Source organism: Lactuca serriola, chromosome 2 (genome assembly GCF_051521515.1).
Source record: "Lactuca serriola cultivar US96UC23 chromosome 2, Lser_US96UC23_V15, whole genome shotgun sequence".
NCBI lineage: Eukaryota > Viridiplantae > Streptophyta > Magnoliopsida > Asterales > Asteraceae > Lactuca > Lactuca serriola.
The window spans coordinates 158,386,600-158,401,440 of record NC_136409.1 but is presented as its reverse complement, the minus strand read 5'-3'; the positions used below and the strand labels follow the sequence as shown (position 1 = coordinate 158,401,440).

The window sequence follows — 14,841 nt, the reverse complement described above, 5'->3', positions numbered from 1 at the left end:
GGGATGGTCCAATATGTCATAAAGCATCAGAAGATGAGTAGTTGGTGAAGCCCTTTTATCCTTAAACCAAACCTTAGTATGTTTTGAGCCTAGATCTCTTTAGTTATACGTAAAGTTTGCAACTTTACGTGGGGATTGAGCTTTGGAAGTATGGATCTATGGTTTGGAGTCCCTGCATGACTCAAAAGTCCTCTGCATGTTTGGAGATCTGAATGGACTCGGCGAGTCCTTTGAGTGGACTCGGCGAGTAGCATGAAGATTTGGAGGAACTCGACGAGTGGGATGAACAGCTCGTCGAGTCAGATGATGTTGGGCAGGAACTCGGCGAGTTGGATGAACAACTCGGCGAGTCTGTTGAAGGTTGTCTTGGACTCAGTGAGTCTGTTCTTGGACTCGGCGAGTCAGGTCGCGAAACCCCAAACCCTTCGAGTTGAGACTCGAATCAGTGAATCGAGTGGAGACTCGGTGAGTTGGACAGGTCAGGACTCGGAAATCGGTAGACTCGGCGAGTCATGGACTGACTCGGCGAGTCGAGTCGCAAAGAGAAGGACTCTGAACATATGAACTCGGCGAGTCAATAGGGTGACTCGGCGAGTAGGGTTGACCAGGAATGTTGAATTTGACCAGGACTTTGACTTTGACCAGGGTTGACTTGGTTGTCTTTCGGGGGTCAGTTAGACTCAGTGTTGCTTTGACATTGGTAGCTCGGGGAGCGAGTGGAGCAGGAGTTCAGAGAGTTGTCGGGCAGCAGCTAGTAGGTTCATCAGCCAGTTCAGCCGGTGCAGGTGAGTTTCCCTTTGTATGAATGGGTCTACGGCCACAATGTCGGCCCATGTAGTTATGAGTAGAAGACCTGGGGGTTAGCCCTAGGCACAGTATGCTAGCATGATATTCGGGACGAGGTCCAATGATAGAGGGTGGATGCCCAAGGAATGGTTTATGTGATAGTTTATACTTGTTATCTGTGTGATACTTGTATGTGCCTGGTAGGGAGGTGAGTGTGGGCGAGGTCCCGTATCTCACCAATAGCAAAGTGTGGGTGGTGTTCCACATCTCAGTAGCAGTAGAGCAGGGGCGAGGCCCAAGTTAGGGAAGGAGTGAGGGTGGGCTGGGCCCGTATCTCACTATCAGTAGGAGCATGGATGGGGTACCATGACTCATCAGTAGAGTTCGGTTGTTAGGACCGGAGGGTAGTCAGACGCCCCAGAAACGTCTGACAGTATGTGATGATATGTTTATTTGCTGGCATGATATGTTATGATATATGGTTTAGTAGCTGAGTGTGGGCGAGGCCCGTATCTCAGAGATAGTTGAGTGTGGGCGAGGCCCGTATCTCCCAGCTAGCGGAGTGTGGGCAAGGCCCGTATCTCCATGAGTGTGGGTGAGGCCCATATCTCCTAGCTGTTCATTATATGATTATATATACTTGTATGTTATGGTTTAGTAGCTAAGTGTGGGCGAGGCCCGTATCTCATAGATAGTTGAGTGTGGGCGAGGCCCGTATCTCCCAGCTAGCGGAGTGTGGGCAAGGCCCGTATCTCCATGAGTGTGGGTGAGGCCCGTATCTCCTAGCTGTTTATCATATGATTGTATGGTATGTGGTATGATAGGGGGACTCACTAAGCTTCGTGCTTACGGTTTTCAATTTTGGTTTCAGGTGCTTCCGGTAGCGGATGATGGAGCTCGGGATGATCGCATGGCATACACCATAGATTAGTCAGCCTGGGAATGTTTTACTCTGATAACGAACATGTGTTTTGGAAACTATTACTCTGATCATGTTTTGAATCGATGATTTTGCCTTAAGTGATGTTTTATTAAAAGAAATTTTAGTCTTGAATTTTGGGACGTTACATAATGGGCGGATCTATGTTGACTTAAGGGTATAAAATTGCATACCTTTAACTTTTACTCACAAGTGCTAATTTTTTTTGAAGTTCTTTTTTATTATATGTCAAATATTAATAACTAGGTGTGAGACTCGTGTATTATACGATTTTATTAAAAAAAAGTTAATTTAAAGGTATAAATATTAAGCTTTTTTTATAGTATTACATTTACATAAGCGAAATGATGAATAAGTATGTAATCAATCTATACTAATAAAAAACTATTGACATATTTTTAAATAGTTGTGTTGAATATGATGGCGTCAACAATAAACATTTTTTAAAGTAAACTTTTGAAGTAAATACAAATGAATTGATAACTAAGTAGTAATTGAATCTATACTAATAAAAAAACTATTGAAATATTGTAAATAATTGTTATGAATCACAAATTTCTAAAGACTTCTTTTAATACAACATCAGATATCATATTACTAAGCTTACCGTCATTGTCTAGAAATAATATTTTTAATTCATCTCTACTTTTAACTTTGGACAATATAACATACAACTATCAATGAGTGAACATTGGTTGTCTAAAAAAACCCACTTTCGATAGCGATTGTACTTGACTTTTGTTTATTGTCATCGCAAAAACATATAGTCACTGGAAATTGTTTTCTTTGAAATGTGAAATGAATCCTTTTATCTAGAAGGTGTCAAGGACATTCTTGGAATAAATGTATGATTTCCAATATTACTTCCGTAAATTATCTCTACTTCTATAACACGCCCTTAACCAATGCTATAAGTCTATGACCCATAGCCTCGTTCCATTACACAAACCACATTTATGATCAATATCCCTTAGCAACATAACTGGAACACCAATTTTTAATAATAACTTATGAATAGGCAAACCTGACGGTGTAAGACCATTTAGAACATCAGGCAAGTATAAACTTTCATCAAAGTCATCGTGAACAACATCTAAATAACAAAGGCTATCTAAACTTAAGTATTCTTTTTCATCTCCCATAAATAATGATAACAAACAATCGTTTATTTCTTGAAGGATTTCATTTTTTGGTGCAATGATGGCTCTTTGTTGAAAAATGTCGGATTCTTAGCATTTTAAAGAATAGAAAGGATAAACAAATGCAATTAACGAACCAATAGGATCAGATGAATTGGTAATGAGAAGGTCATCTGGGATATCAATAATTGTCGCGCCATCAATTAAACCACCAACCTTTCAACTCCTATATCCTAAAGGCCGTTTGCAAATGTCGTGTCTTCAATATCATAAGCCTGAGCACTTAACCTCATCTTTTTCGTTAAGCTTAAGACTTTGCAATTTAACTAAATGTAGGAGGAACTTAATGGAGCATTCATAATGTCTTGTCTACTTCCATTAGGAACAACATGTGGAACCTGTCTAAAATCACTTCCAAAAACAATTGATTTTCCTCATAATGACAATTTTGAATTTGGATAGTAGACAAACAATTACCAATTACCATGATAGAAATAACATTGGATTTTCTATTATCCATAAGAGTTTTTTTTTGTTTGCATCTGTCTTTAGGTCAATAGAATCCATATCATGTTGGAATCTATAAGACAATATTAATTATTATAATATAACTATAATCAAAAAAATATTTTTTTTACTAATTAACTTAGTAAAATGGAGATATTACAAAATAAAATGTATAGATAACTAAAAATACCATTAATTAATATAAGAAATTTTTATGTTTGCATGATCAAAGCTTAAAATGTTAATTCACGTTTTTTACATGTATATTAAAAATATATAGTAATTAAATGTCATGTAATATAAATAATATAGATATTGTATTACACAAGTATAATATAATCATATATATATATATATATATATATATATATATATATATATATATATATATATATATATATATAGGAGTAAGATCAAATGAGAACACCTAAAAGGTTGAAAACGTGAGAACAGATCTGGACCATTTAAATATTTAGATCTAAGGCTATTATTAAGCGGACGATTTATGATAAATTCTAAAACTACGGGCATTAAAGTGTAACTTTTAAATTGCCATAAGGGCATAATGGGAATTGCAAAATTACCTATTTCCTACAATTTCTCACCCTCTCTCCTCTTTCCTTTCATAATCCCGTATCTTTATCTCCCTCGATCTCTCTCTAGGGTTTCAAAATAAACGCCTCTCTCAATGAATTCGGGTCCCTTTTCTTTCCTCTCTTCCCGTAGATCGCTCCACTGCAGTCTTACCCCAACTTCAGGTTTGAATCCATGTATCAAATCAGTGACATTGGATTCCAGTTCCACGGCAATCGTCGACGATCCAACATCAGCTTTCGCTTCAGAAGAAGTAATTCCAGCGAAGATCAGCGCTAGGGTTAGGGTAAAGGCGTTGTTAATGAAAAGAAAAGATGAGGAAGGTATCGTATATGAAGCTTAAAGGTAGTCAAAACCTAAGGCAACGACTACTTCTATCACCTCTCGCTTCAACACCGATTCTAATCGATGATATATGTGCCGACGCCACCTGGCTTGGACTCCTTCCTCATGAGGTCTCGTTTCTCCGCCTTCTCGAGACAATCTCTGATGACTGTCATGTTGAAATCAACGAAACTGGTAATCCTAGGTTTTCTCTTTCTTTTTCTAATTTCATGTTCCAATTTTTTGAGTGTTCTTGTTTACATACTAGGAAAATAGAAATTGAAGAGAATATAGGGCTAATTTGTATTGTAGTTGAAGTTAACTCTATGTTCATTCAAAGTGAACGATAGTTTGAAATCGATTTACTCGTTGAATTGATAGGGACGAAGTTGAAATACAAACCTGGGATAGTGATGGGTGGGGGATATCTGGAGCATGATTGTGGATTGAGTAGATCAATTGGCTATTTTTTGGAAGCTTTGATTTTTCTTGTTTTTTTTGGGAAAAAAACCCTTTCCATTAAGCTCAAAGGTAACCTTACACCCCCTTCAACCTTTTCATCTAATTTTCGTTCTATTGATTTACATCATCAGAAGTGTATTCATTTATGAATATAATTACAATTATAGAAATTCATATGTATTTTGTATTTTGTTCAGTCTCTTTATTTACTAAATTTGCTTCATTTAATTGATTGTTAACTGTATTTAATTCTGATTTTGGGGTTTTCTATCAAGAACATGAAATGATGAAGTATGAAATTGTTTCAGGAGCGAAGAAAGAAGAATATGGAGCACCTCCACCAATTTGGTGGTTCATCGCAGTAGTTGAGTGGCAGGGGCTATTCTGGCAACCTCTTCACCATTTCGTTTTCTTGTTCCAGTTACTGTCGATGAGAGGGGGAAGAAGCAAAAAGAAAATGACAACAGGGGGTTTTTGGGTTGCTTGGTGTGTCATAAAACAGTGGGAGAAAACGGAGGGGGTTGTTGCCCTTGGCTAGCCGGAAACCACAAACAAACACCTCTAGTGGGGGTGTTTTTGTTGCACCTCGAAGACAAGAGAAAAAGAAGGGAGTGTGAGAGGAAATGGAAGAATGAAAAATTGTATTTATCTGTGAATAGTAGTGCATTCATGTGTGAATAACAGTGAATGAATAGCAGCGCATTCATGTGTGAATAGCAGTGTATTCATTTGTGAATAACAGTGAATGAATGTATTTATTTATGATTAGAGGTATTCATTTATTCAATTCTGAATAACAAGGTACTTATTTGTTAATAGCAGTGTATTCATTTGTGAATAACAGTGTAAGAATGTGTTAATGAGTATATTTATTTATGATTAGAGGTATTCTTTTTATGGAGAAATGATAATTTTTACGATCTTTTTATTTTCAATTGATTAAAAAAAGAAATTGGATTACTTGTAAATTGATGTGTATTTATTTGTGATTGGAGTAGTATGAGGTTTTTTGACAAAAAAAATCATTTATGAATACAAATGTACTAATTTGGTGTTTGATTTCTATTCATTTTTTTGAACACAAAAAAAAACCGTGAAATAGGAGAAAAAAATTGATTTTTTTTTTCAGTTTTAAAATAAATTTTGATAAAAATGTGTTTTATATTCCATTAATAAGAAAAATAAAAAATTGAATATTTATTTCTTTTTTGGTAACTGATCCTAAATTTAAGGGAATTTGATTGAATTTTATTTTATTTTAATTTAATTAAAATATACAATTACTAGTTACCTTTATATATTTATTGGTTCAGAATTGTTCTCGCGTTCTCAACCTTTTAGGTGTTCTCATTTGATCATCTCCCTATATATATATATATATATATATATATATATATATATATATATAGTAGATGTTGCCCTAGTTATTTGTTTTCCATAGAACTCATTCCTATATATATATATATATATATATATATATATATATATATATATATATATATATATATATATATATATTTGTATATGAGTTTATATTTAAATAAAAATGAGGAAGACATTTATTTTTAAACAAATCATATATATACATAAAATATAAATGTCTATTGTTTGAGGGAAAATCAGTCATGACCATAGTTGAACCGGTATGGTGATCGGTTCAACCGATTTGACCATCGATTAAACCGATTTCTATAATTTTCATTGTTTTTCTTATTTTTCTACACACACATAGACATTTACAAGTTTAAACATTAAAAAAAATACATAGATACAAATTGAAGATCAATTCAAATACATTAAAAACACATAACCGTATGTTTTACATCAATACACATAGATCAAAAATAAAATAAAGTATAATACAAAAACAAAATATAATTTTAGATAAATATAAACGCATTAAAAAACTTTATAACATTCAACATGTTTTTTTTATTCAAAAAAATATAAATAGATGTGAAAAACAAAAATTTGTTATGAAAATGATTTATTTCTGTATTTTTTTTAATTTAACCGGTTTAATTTAAACAGCTCAATCGGAGTTCTTTAAAAATCGGTCGATTCATTCCGGTTCAGAAATAGACATAAAACCGGTGTTCGCTGAACCACTCCTTTCTACGGTTCCCGATCCAACCGGTTCGACCGACCCTTCAAACCGGTTTTTAAAACATTGGTCATGACTCATCAATCCTGCGGGAGGTAAAAGTATCGAAAAGGAACTACACCAAAACAAATATGAAACGTGGCAAAGACAGGAAAAATTCACAGATGACTCATCTTAGTATGTTGAAAAATACTATGGTAAAAACATAAAAATCTGAAAATGCATTGTTCATAAATATGTTATAATTTTAAGTAGTGTATTAATTCAAGATTGGCAATTAATAATAAGGAATATTTCATTCCAAAAAAAATCGTTGGGATATAATTTATAAATGGAATAACAATTATAGCCTTATTTTAGCTTTACTCATATCTATCATTGTAATTAGAAAACATAAACTTCTTCATTAACGCTCACATTTAGCAAACTAAATAAGGAATTAACGGATTTAGAGTTGGCATTGGATTCCCATTCCCATAATAAATGTAGTTATGTGGCAATTAAATAAAAATGAAAAAGACCATAAATTGACAACCGGGAAAAAATTTCAAAAATTCTTAAAAACCAACATGTGTCAAATTCAATTAGAATGTGATATTTGTCAAAATAATCTTTATTTATTATGGTAGATGCATACCCTTAATCTCATGTTTGCAATTCGTTGATCCAGATATCCTCTTTAAACTAAGCATCACATCTAACAAAAATATTGAATTGAAATTTATCTTTGATAAGGATAATCCCACGAGAAATTTGAATTTGAATGAGTATAATAAAAATCAAAAAATATAAATATAAATGTCTAATATATAAAATCTATATAATATTATACTTATATGAGACATTTTTTCTCTCATCAAAATTATTTGAAACTTTCATGTTTTTTCATATTTTTTTATAATAATGATTCCATAATATCTATTTAAACCTACAAAACTTTTCACTGACATCTAATTAACAACTATGACTCAATAGTTTTTTAACTTATGATACTTAATGGTTCTTATGATACCACTACTAGAAACATGGGTTTTTTTGAGACGGAAGAATCTGTCGCTATTCCGTCGCTAAAGGTTGTTTGCGATGGATCAGCGACGGATTCACTCCATAGGTAATTAAAATGTGGCTAATTTCTCAGCGAGGGTTTTAGCGACGGATCGGTTTTTCCTTGCGACAAATGTTGCGACAGAATATCCGTCGCTAAATTTCACTCAATACATTTACTTAGGGCATTAGCGACAAAATATGTTAAAGTCATTCCGTCGCTGTTCTGTCGCATATTTCAGTGATCAGTTTTTTTCCACAGCTAATCCCTTGTAAAATTCATATACTAAAAAAAAAATTTCGTCGCTGATCTGTCGCAAACTTTAGACATGATTTTTTTCCATAGCTAATCCATTGCAAAATTCATACATTAATTTTTTTTTGTTCCGTCGTTGATCCGTCGCAAACTTTAGACATGATTTTTTTTTTCAATAGCTAATCCCTCGCAAAATTCATGCATTAAATTATTATTTTTTTTGTCACTAATCTGTCGCGAACTTGTAATATCATTTGTTTTATTATGATTCTAGAAGAAAAAAAAATACTACAATCATCAAATTATTATACTAAAAAACATCAAATAATCAAATAATGATACAACAAAACATTACAATACCAAAACTATCAAAGTTTACCAAAATATCATTCAAAAAACATCTAAAAACAAAACTATCCACATAACATCAAACTCCCAATGGTTGAGAACATTTTAACACCAAGAAATCCAAAGTATGCAAAAGAGGTACAAACAGAAAAAAGTTTAACCTTCAAAATAAGCATCAGGAAATGAGTTTTCACTAAACATAACTTCAAAATAACATTTTAGTTGCTCTCTTCATTTCATGTTCATCCAATCATCTTCGATTCTCATTCCTATAAAACATTATTCAAAACAATCAAAAACATCAAATACAAAAGGTTAACAAGTCATTCAAAAACATCAAATACTAATGGTTAACATCATATTACCTCTAATAAGTACAAACCTTGCGAGTTTGGATAGTCCTTTAGCAAATTTAACAAGTTTCTTCATACAGTCTTCACATACCTTGGAGGTTTTCACTTCCATGAGGTGGATCAGATATTATGGAGAGTAAATCTGAATATGATGGGCCTAAAGCCTGGATAAGTATAGGAACATGGCGATGAATAGCCTGTACATTATATCATAAAGAAAAAAGTGAAACAAAATTAATTAAAACATCTGTTTATCACAAAATTTCAACATGAAAAAGAAAAAAAAAATCCCACCTGCTTAACCGCCTTTGGAGCATGATCATATTTGTCAAATACAAGTTGAAAAAGACTAGGTTTCTGCAAAAATCAACATTGTTAGTATGTAATGTAACAAACAGAAACAATAAAACAAAACACAGGCAAGTCATCATTTGTATGAAAGCCATAAACAAAGAAAGGTGTTGTTGAGCTTGTGCAGGTGACATTGAGACCCACTGACTGATGTTTCTTGATTTCCCATCTGAAAATAGATAAAGTATTTCAATTACCATTACCATTCGTAGCACACCTGCCCTTGAGGTTTTCGCTCATTGGCCCCACAAACTGACAGCTCGGCATCTGATGGCTGATACTGCTCTGTTAACAGCCGAGAGCAATTTGTTTATGGCAAAATCCTCGATTTTCTCTAAGATGAAATTAATTACATAAAGTTTTTTTACAGCAAAAATTCAATCATAAAGTACTTTTGACTTTGTGTATCAAAAAAACAAAAAAAAATGTAAAAGTTTTACCAGTCGTATAGCTTTTCCGCGGATTTCATCTTATGGATGAACAACACACTGCATTTCAGGATGCATAAAAGTGAGGAGAAATACATGAAAGCATGTGGTGAATAGAAAATACATAGTATTTATTTCAAAAATTTAACCTTCAAGGCAATATCCAAAAAGGCCTGACGCTGGTGAGGACGCCCTAAAATCAAGCTCCATCACTTGCTGGTAAGGCATCCAGCACACATTTAGCCTACAAAAACATAAATAAATAATATAGCAACTTCTTACCACTCCCAGAAGGAACTTCTCATATATACAACGGCGGGTCTTGGGCTGAGTCTGACACCCTGACAGCAAACTAAAAACTTCAAGGACCAAAAATATAATTCTGGAAAACAAAAACTATACGAACCAAAAGTGTCTTTTGCTTATTTCCCACTTTCATAGTGACCAAAAGTGTAATTCCTGAAATTTAAAACTACAGGGACCAGAAATGTAATTCATGCAAATTAAAAACTACAGAAAATATAATTCCAGAAAATTAAAACTACAGGGACCTAAAGTGTCATTTGCATATCTTTTGTTATCTAATGTAATACTATATAACAATGATGCAGACATTTCACGTGTTTCATATTTCGTGCCTCATTCATTGGGTCCTTCTGTGTGAGTCTGAAGTTTATACAAAACAGATAGTTGCTCCTGAAGTAAAGAAGAAAAGTAGATTTCTTAACTAAAATGGGCTGATTTTTGAAAATACAATGTGCTAATAATAAGAAAACTAAAGATGGATACTAAATTGGAAGATTTTTCAAAGAAAAGGCATTTATAAAAAGCTTTAAAAAGAAGACAATACATTAAAAGACTTGAGTACTAAAAGTAAAATGCTATAAACAGTTTGATTTCTGAAAATGCAATATACAATTTAAAAAAAAAAAGGAAAAGAAAAAAACTGAAAGTCCAATGCTATAAATGGTAGATTTCCTAAAGTAAAAGGCCTTGATCTGAAATAAAAGTTGGATGTTTCAATAACAGAATGAAACCTAAAAGTACAATGTTAAAATGGATTCATTTTTGATAATTCAGTGTCTTAATAATAGGAAAAGTGGAATGATAAATTGGAAGATTTTTCGAATAAAAACGCACTGAAAAAAAACAGTTATAAAATTAGATTGAAAAAAGAACTTTTAAAAATTACAAAGCTTTAAAAGAAATAAGAATTAAAAATACAGTGTCATATTTGTTAAATTTTTTAATATCTAATAATGATTGAAAAGTACAATGTTAAAATGGTTTGATTTTTAAAAGTAAAAATCCTTGATATGAAAGAAAAATTGAATTTTTGAATAACATATTGAAACTAAAAGTACAATGCTAAAAATGTGTTGATTTTTTAACTTAGAGCACTAAACTTGAAGATTTTTTGAAATTAAAATGCATTGAAAAAAATACATTTAAATTTTCAAAACTTTAAAATAATTAAAAACTAAAAGTATGATGGCATAAATGATTAAAATTTTGAAAATGCAGTAATGATTGAAAACTATAAATGTTTTCATTTGTGAAAATGCAATAATTTTACCAAGATTAGATATGCTCTAATAAAAAATCGTAATGGCAAAATGTAAATTCCATGGACCTAAGCATATAATTCCAAAACAAAATAACTAGCATAATGACCATCTTATCCCCCCTTAGGCCCTTATCAAATTTCTATTAAAATACAAAATTTAGGGCGAAGTCGTCATTTTACCATATTATTCCAAAACAAAATGAAACCATAGGGAGAAAAAAACGCAGAGGGGATTATGATCTTTCTCTTCAAGTAAGTTTCTTACACAAACTATGTGAATCTTTCGGAAATCATGTTACCAAAATAGAGCAAAGATCCATGCATTGGTGTCCAGGGGTAAAATGGTCAGAAAATAGAAAAGCCAAACTTAGATTCTGCTTCATATATGTATGTCTATAACTAGTTCTTAACTGATATGAGTATTATTATATAAAAACTTATTTTTGCTCGTTTATTGGATGTAAAAAATTGTGAAAGTTTAATGATGTTTTAATTATTAAGATGATTAAGTTATATTGTGCTTCTTGTATGTACATACATAATTAAGCCTTAATTGAGATGCTCATTATGATATGACAGATTATTTGCTTCTTACATGTATTAAATTTAAAAATACATGGAAGTATACTCAATATAACTTTCATTTTGCTCTCTCTGATACATGTTAGAAGAACATATTAAATAATTAGTAATTAGCCTACCCATCAACTAAACTAGATATCTTCTCGGGTTCATAAACTTTCAAGTCTTTGATCAGTCTTACTTGGGACTGGGGCTGTTTATTATAACTCTTGATCTTTAATTTTGTCTTTTAGTTTTAGGTTCAAATTTCATGGAAATTAAGGACTGTGTGTTCCACGCATGAAGGCCACCAATTGGAGACAACTCATTTAGATTTTAGAATCATATAGACATCAATACAATACTAACATGTTTTAACAGAGAACAAATGAAACTACAATGCTATAATAAACAGATTAATGAAATTAGTTTGCTATTTCTTACATTTAACCCTTTTGCATTTGACCAAATGAATTATCACTGAAGTCAAAATACATAATATCAAACAATTAGTTTGCTATTTCTTACATTTAACCCTTTTGCATTTGACCAAATGAATTATCACTGAGAATGCTCTCATCCACAACAATCACACAACTTAATCCCTGGTGATTTTAGAATTTACCTTTTCTAAAAGCTAACTTTGAAAGATATCATCAACAACTCTAATTCAACAGCAATCAAATAATATTATGTTGCACCTACTTGTGCAGCTAGATCCATTTGTTCATTGCTGGTTTTGATATGGAAAGTGTTATAATATACACAAATATAAGCTTCACATCGTGGGCACAATCAACCAACAGAACAGATGCTCTTAAGGTAGTAGGAAGAAAAATCAGATAAAGACCAGAACCTGCTCCAATTTACATTTATATCATTCATAACTAAGAGGTAGAACTCATCGATCAGTAAAAATCAATAGCCTTTCCATGGAAAACACATGGATTTACAGGTTTTGCAAACAATATAAACTCACAAGTCTCCTAATCTAACAATAGACTAGATGCACATGAAGAATACTTGATATGAACCCAGAACCCAGAAGGAGGGCATCCAAACACCAAACACCACCAAACCATAAGAGGAATGACGATTGAAAAAGGAAAAAAAATGGAGAAATTAAACCCTAACGTAATATATTGTGCAACTGAACCAAATCTAACCTAATATATGACTAAAGCAAATAAAATCAAGAGATTTACCTGAATCGGAAGTTAACAAAGAATAATGTTAGATTTTAAAAATGTGGAGGCTGTCGGAATCGGAAGCTGCAATGGTCCGTGGTGTCGTCATCTGTTTGAACAGAGAGGGTGAGATTAGGTTAAGCAAGTTGCAACTCGAGAGTGTCGTCAATTTCAGATTTGGGTGAGAGCGTGTTCAATTGGAGTGACAAATCTGATTTGGGACGGAAGGAAACTCACACAAACTTCGTGGAACTGGAATCGGAGCGTCAATTTCAGCGTGGGATCGTCAATTATAAAAACATAACGTGTGTATGCTCCTTCGGCATTCTCTCGCCCAAATGGCCAAAAAGTCGACCATTTTTTTTCCCTCGTTGAACCGTCGCCAAATGCCTTCATTTTCCACCGATTTGTGGGATTTGTAGTTGATCCCTAGCTAAACACTCTCTAATATGCTAAATGTTGAATAAATAAAATAATTGTTCAAATCATCGCAGATCTCTCGTAATTCTCTCTCTATAAGCCTAAAATTTGCTACAGATTTAATCCCTCTCTAAATCCGTAGCTGAAACTCAAGTTTCTAGTAGTGAACTAATTAAAATTTAAATTTAAAAAACATATATTTGTAAAATTATTGTATTTTGCATAACACACATGTATTCGCCTAATTAAACGAATGAAATTAAGAGAAATAAAAGGAAACCGTAGCTACTCGATTGCTACTTGCGCTTCAACCGGTCATCGTCTTCACGTACGCACTTTCGTCTCCCTTGCTATCTCTATTATCATTTGTTTTGTTTGTGGGAGAAGAATAGAGAACATTAAATTAACTTCTTCCGCAAATTAAGAAGGGTTTTCTGTGATTTGATTTTTAAAATATTTATTTCTGCAGAATGCAACTGGAAGGTGTTGAGTTAGAAAATATCTATGTTGCCTCTTATTTTGTTTCTATTTTCTTGTGTGATGCACTTTATATTTTGTTTGTTTTACTTTCGCTTCACTTCTATGTTATTTGAATGAACAAGAAAAAAAAATAAAGATCCCTTTCTTTTTACCTTGGTTTAATTTGTTTATTGTCCTTCTTAATTCTTATAGTTGATCATCTTGATTAGATTTTGCTATTATATAAACTGGAAATAGGAAAATATATTAGATTATGAAATATTGTTGTTATGAATTGTCGAAGAAGTGATAATTAACTTTTGTTTTTGGGAACGATGATAATAGTATTGCTTATTTTTGTATTGAACAATTAATTATAAAAGATATGTTTAATACTTTTATATAGTATGTTCTTTTGAAGAATAATTGTAATTAAAGTCAATGAGTGCATACCCTAGTTTGTTTAGCTAGATCCACCACTGGTGTTTGTTGTCTGAATTTGATCATGATTTTGCGAGCTAGGACGTGAAAATATCAAACACTAGGACATTTGTATTAATGGTATGCTTCCTTATCATGTGTCATAATGTAATGATCTTTAAAAAATTTCAATGTCATCTACATGTTACTGACTTAAAACAAGTTCGTTTTGGGTTTGTGTGATCTTGAATCCAAAAATCACATCTACTAGAACCATATCTTCTATGTCGACCGTGGTTTCAACATATATTTAGTGGACGAATTACCTTTCATTGCTCCTCATGATAACCATGTAATCTTTAAAGAGACATATGATGACATACCCACTAGATGTATCTTTCATATACACATATTTATTACGATTTTGAACAACTAATGGTTTGGTTTTTGTATTTAGGAAACTGAATCATAAGTTTCGGTTTGGTTTTTATATATAAAAGCCAAAAAAATAAACCAGAAACAACAAAAACGTAACTAAAAAAATCGAATTGCTTTGAAATTTGACAGTTATTATTATTATTATTATTATTA

At 32.3% G+C, this 14,841-nt stretch overlaps 1 long non-coding RNA gene across 1 annotated transcript; it reads right to left on the bottom strand.

Annotated features, from left to right (window-relative positions):
- Positions 1-8,565: 8,565 nt before the first annotated feature.
- LOC145090536 (uncharacterized) lies at positions 8,566-13,379 on the bottom strand. Its single transcript, XR_013701634.1, has 5 exons — positions 13,189-13,379; positions 12,970-13,060; positions 9,152-10,108; positions 8,870-9,054; positions 8,566-8,773 (listed from the first exon to the last, which is right to left on the bottom strand). It is a non-coding gene; the product is annotated as an uncharacterized LOC145090536 (long non-coding RNA).
- Between the last annotated feature and the right edge of the window lie 1,462 nt (positions 13,380-14,841).